Source organism: Frankliniella occidentalis, unplaced genomic scaffold, assembly GCF_000697945.3.
Source record: "Frankliniella occidentalis isolate FOCC.00 unplaced genomic scaffold, Focc_3.1 Scaffold43, whole genome shotgun sequence".
Lineage (NCBI taxonomy): Eukaryota > Metazoa > Arthropoda > Insecta > Thysanoptera > Thripidae > Frankliniella > Frankliniella occidentalis.
Window position 1 is genome coordinate 1,717,698 of NW_026267173.1, and position 5,438 is coordinate 1,723,135.

At 63.9% G+C, this 5,438-nt stretch overlaps 1 protein-coding gene across 9 annotated transcripts in view; it reads right to left on the reverse strand.

Annotated features, from left to right (window-relative positions):
• LOC113218419 (protein split ends) overlaps positions 1–5,438 on the reverse strand; it is a 91,102-nt gene that overhangs the window by 77,106 nt on the left and 8,558 nt on the right. The window contains exon 1 of one of the 9 annotated variants that reach the window (XM_052266857.1): positions 4,974–5,150. The exons of the other annotated variants lie outside the window; for them this stretch is intronic. The gene's annotated coding sequence lies outside the window, so the exon portion shown is untranslated. Of the gene's footprint in view, positions 1–4,973; positions 5,151–5,438 lie in introns of those variants that run through there. 9 annotated transcript variants of the gene reach the window in all.

A 5,438-nucleotide genomic window follows, 5' to 3' on the forward strand; every position in this document is an offset into this window, starting at 1 on the left:
GAGAAAGAGAGGAGATAGGGGGGATAGAGGGGAGAGGGAGAGACAGTACAGAGACGGAGTGAGAGAGGGGGAGACAGAGAGACAAAGGAGGGACCGAGGGTCAGTAGAGACAGAGGAGAGAGGGAGATACGGGATACAGTAGAGAGACAGAGGTGAGAGGAAGAGACAGTAGAGACTGACGAGATGGAGACAGGAGAAAGACGAGATGGAGACAGGAGAGAGACGAGATGGAGACAGGAGAGAGACGAGATGGAGACAGGAGAGAGACGAGATGGAGACAGGAGAGAGACGAGATGGAGAGACGGGAGAGTGAGGGGGGTATAAGGGAGGTTTGGGTTCCCGCCGGAGAGGAGGGGAATATAGGGGTGGGGGGATCCCATACAACTTCGTCGATCTGCCCCCTCCCCCTGTCCAGCAAGAGCCCGGGTTACACTTGCAAGTGAGTCCGGGTCACGCCACGTTACAACATTCAATAGGGCACGGGTGGCCGTCAGGTTAGAGCAGTGGCAGAGAGGTGGCCGTCAGAGAGGAGGCTCTCAGAGAGGAGGCCGTCGTAGGGGTTCTCGTCGTAGGGGTGGCCGTCAGAGAGGTGGCCGTCGTAGGGGTGGCCGTCAGAGAGGTGGCCATCGTAGGGGTGACCGTCAGAGGCCGTCAGAGAGGTAGCAGCGTGTGGCAGCCGTAAGGAGAGCTAAACGTAAAAAGAAAAGACCCAAAAGAACGCAGCTAACGTGTGTGGGGAGATTGGATGGGAGGGGGAAGGGGTGCAAAAAACGACAGAGAGGTGGCCGTCGAGGAGACTGTCACATGTGCGTGGACAAGACGGGAGTGTGAAGCTATAACATCGTCAAACAGCGAGAGGAGAAAAGGAAGAGCCCACAGAGACAGCCCGCCAGCCCGGCGCACATAGTCAAACTAAACAGGCACACAGAATACATGACACCGAAGGCAAAACCCGTGTCGCCATGGGCGCGCCTCACGTAACCAACCAGCCAACGCGGAGGCCAGAGGCAGGCCAGAGGCAGGCACTGCACTGGGCAGTGTAATGACAGGCTCCGAACATGGCCGCAGCTGAGCTGCGTCTACTCTTTAGGGCGGTGCCATGGGCGGCCCATGTCGCCTGTCGCCCCTCCGTGGGCCAGGCCAGGCGGCACGGGACCAGCCGCGCGGTCCAAAGCACCAGGGACGACGCAGGTTGTCCCTGGGGAGAGCCATACACATCCCAGTGCCACACGCAGAGCGCCGTGGTTGGTTGTCCAAAGTACCAGGTGCACGCAGGCTGTGCCTGGGGAGAGCCAGCACATCCACATCCCAGTTCCACACGCAGAGCGCCGTGGTCGTCCGGGCCGCGGAGCAAGGCGGGAGCCGATCAGCGATGTGATGAGGCGCATGCACAGCAGCAGACAGGCGGCCCTCCTGGCTCCATGACGGCGACGTCATTATACGAGAAAATTGCAATCCCCCGCCGGGGCATCACGAGCGGAGCAGCGGGGCACAAGACGAGCAAAAGCCGTATAGTCTCATCGCAGAGGGGTCACCCCTAACTCGCTTGGTATACATCGTCCTTGTTGCACTCATGGGGCAGGTACAGGAGAGCCCCTCTTGAACGAGACGGCAGAGGCGGAAAATCTGCGAAGCGCCGCTCACGGCCGGTCCCCTCCATGGTCCCCTCCCTCTCTCTCCCCTCGAGTCTGCTGCAGCATGTGCTCCGCGGCGATCAAGTGGCGATACTGTAATGACCGACCAGCCTGCAAGCAGCTCGGCGGCCGGCGAGAGAACGGGGGAAGAAGAAGAACGGCGAGGACCGACCGGGTCGTCGCGGAACCGTTTGTCACGCCAGCATCCCAGTTGCATTGAGACGACCCGGCCCCGCCGCCACCACCGCCGCCACCACCGCGTGACTCACACGTTACGTAACGCTGTCATTGCACCCAGCTGCAGCAGCGAGGACGGCGGCGACGCAGGGGGGCGGCGGGGGAGGAGGGGTGGCAGATTTGGCCGCACCAGCCAGCCAGCCCTTCGTGCTTACACCAGCACGGTTACGTCACTCGCCCCTTCACCTTTTCGCCCCTCCCCCACCACCCTCGTGAGCCCCTTTTCTCTCTCTCTCTCTCTCCCACCCACGCCAAGGGTGTGTGCTGCTCGCCCTGCCTGCCGATGGCTCGGCTCATGTTCCAGATGTGCGACGGTGCATGAGGCCAGAGCAGTGAGCTCGCCTCTGCTTGCGCCCATGCCCGCTCGCCCGCCCGTCCGCCCGCGCGCCGCATCTCTTCAACTTCCACGCCGCTGATGTGATTGGACCGTTCCTCCCCCGCGCCCCAGGGTCAGTCAGGTGGTTCCGAAATGATGTGCCAACGTGCTTGGCTCGCGCACCCGCTCCATTCGGTGGTGTCCGCCCGCTTACTCGCCCCTCTCCCCGCATCCGCATTGCCATCCCTCTGATCCACGACCGTCAGGGTGAGGGTGGTGTGGGGCCGGGCGGGGGACCGGTCCGGTGCGCGACGCTCCCCTGCGCCACGTCCTTCGGGTGTTGTGCAACGAACGGCCCGGACAGGCGGGAGGCCGTAGGCGGTCGTAGGCGCAGCAGCTCGACCGGTAGGTAAGGTGGTTCACCGGTAGGCCACACGTCACCAGCCACTGCGTCGCCCTTCGCGGCCGTGGGCTCGGCCCAAAAGATTGGCAGATTGAGACACAAGGGCACGAGCACTTCGCGGCCACAGCTGCGCACACTGCCGCAACGGTTGAGATCCCGTCGTCCGGGCGGGCTGGCCGTGCCAGGCTGTCGCACTGGGCTGCCTCTTCGGCCCCAGTCTGATCTGATAGCCAGTTGACCCGCTCTGTCCAGACATTGGGGAAAGGGGCAAGGGGGAGGGTAGGGGGGGATGGTTACATGTCGCTTCCTTCTCACTTTGGCGTGGCGGGCTGCCCGACCAGACCAGGGCGTTCCGAGCGGCTAAGTCGGCGAGCAGCCGGGTGGGTTTCATCACCCTTTGGGGGCGGAGGAGCGTCCTGGTGCTGCGTTCTAGCCTCAGCCCCCGCCCTCCTCCTCCTCCGCATCGCCCCCTACCAGGCATGCAACAAACATAGTAATCGATAGCCCCACCCTCCTTGCCCCCTGCCCCCCCGAGGCCAGGCCCAGGGGGCAGAAGGGCACGCTGGGCAGCACATCAAGTGCGCCCACCAGCCGCCACGCCCCCTCGCCACCCTCCTCCTCGCCTTCACCCGCGATAAAACCGCGAGAAACGAACGAACACGGCCATCCAGAAGAACACCCCGCGCGCCGATGGAACCAAGCAAAAGCCACGGCCTTTCCCTCCGCAGAGAGGCGTTCCGGATAAGCCACGCCACCGCGCCGCCACACCGCGGGGCTCACGGCTGGCATTTCCCGCCGACACGAACAGTCGCAGCAGCAGCAGCAGCAGCATCGCCAGCTTGCGCCCCGCCGCCGCGGCCCGCTGGCCCGGGCAAACCCACGTAACCGCCGCGCCAGCAAGGCGGCACTGCACTTGTGCCCCCTCGGGGCGCGCGAACGAGGCCGTCCTCTCCTCCCTCTCCAGCCGGCCCTGCCAGCGCCAGCAGCCAGAGTTCGACGAACGCGGCGCGCCACTCGACCCAGATCGGACTGAAACAAACGCGCCTCGGCGGCCTGGCCCCCTCCTCTCCCCAGGTCGCCGTCCACCTACTTACCCTGCGGGCCGGCGCCCCAAAGCACAGGCGGCGGCGGGGCGGCCTTGATTCGGAGCCCCTCCCGCGTGACAGACACGCCGCTCGGATTTCGCCCAGCGAGCCTATAGCGTGACACTCAAGACGTCGGCGTATATCTGCTTACGGCCTAAGGGGCCGCCCAGAGGCCGTGGCCAGAGCGCAGCGAGGGGGCGTCGCCGGCTCGCAGTGCAGTCATATGCACCCCCCTCCACTCCACCCCGCGCGCTGCCTACTCGGAAAGCCCTTTCCGCCAAACGACTCATGCCGTTTCTTCTTTTAACGGACTCGTACAACCAGCACTCGAAACAGACAAGAAGACAGGCGTACGCGGACACACGGACGGCCCGGCGCGCGCAACGGCACTCATACAAGCAGAAGTAGTGGCAGCGGCGGTGGTGGTAGAAGTAGTATAAAGAACCACCCCGTTGGTTCGTTCTGCGCGCCGTTCTAACGGTTCGAGCCTCGCTCGCCTCCGTTCCCGTCCCGTCCCGGCCGCCAGTTCTCCTTCATACTGTGCGCGGCAGCGGCGGTGGCGGCAGCAGCAGCAGCAGCAGTAGATAGGCCCGCAGCAGACCAGCCAGCAGCACAACTATAACGGAGTTGGCCAAGTAGGAAATTAACGCCACGCCGACAGCACGGCGGTAGTGGTGGTAGTAGTGGTAGTGGCGGTGGCGGTAGTGGCAGCAGTGGCAATGGCAGCGGCAGCACTGGCAGCAGCAGAGGTAAAAAACACACAGCAACCAACCAGTGTAATGTTTGCCTTTGAGTCGCAGTGAGTTTGGATCAGAAACAGCATCAAGTAAAATTGGCGAAAATGCGGTTTCAAGGTACGGTTTCCGCAAAGTAAGGGAGAAAGGTAGAGGAGCAGAAACCCACTTTAGAACTAAAATCCGCCAGAAAGAAGGCACCTTGCAAGGTGGCTGGGTAAAACACCCCTCCCTTCCCCAGTAGTGGCTGCCTTCTGTTTTCCTCCTTCCTGACTCCTTGGTGGCCGCCAGAGCACGTACAGTATTGTGACAGTTGGCGGGCATGTCAAATGTGCCGCTGAGCCTTGCCCGAACGAGCAGAGCAGAGCCCAAGCCCAGGCCGCAGCACACATGCGTCACATGGCATGGCCGCCTGTGCATGCGACATGCAGCAGACGGACCTTGGCACGCTGTCTGTCTCTCTCTCACACACACACACGCTGTGCAACCCAACCCATCCCCGCGCCCCCCGGCAGCCAGCCCCACCCTGCAGAGCAGAGTAGTAGTGAGGAACGGAAGGCTTACGTGGAAGTGCGGGGCTGCCAGCAGGACCGCGGGCACAACGACGCTGCTGCACCACCACCGCCGCCTAAAGCAGGACGTGGAGGCCAGCGTCGTGGCGTGGGGTGGCGTGGCGCGACAACAGCGACAGCGACGGCGACGACGGGCGGTAGCGGACGGGTCGGCCGGCGGAGCGCGACGGACTGGCAGGTCTCAAATCAAAGCGCGAGAGCCCCCCGTCCCCCGCCCGTCGCCTCTTCCCCCTCGGTCCCCCGCCTCGGCCCGGCTGGGCTCCGCATCGCACAGCACAGTCCCTGTGTGTGGTGCGGCTGTGTGATAGCAGCCGCGGGGCCGCGTCACCACCGCACTGCGAAACACGCCACCTGTCGGCCGAGTAGTGTACATCATCGAGCACTACACGGCGGGGGGTGGGGGCAGAGCGCGGGTGTACAGGAATTGGACGGAAAAGGGGGGAGGGGGCTGAGGGGT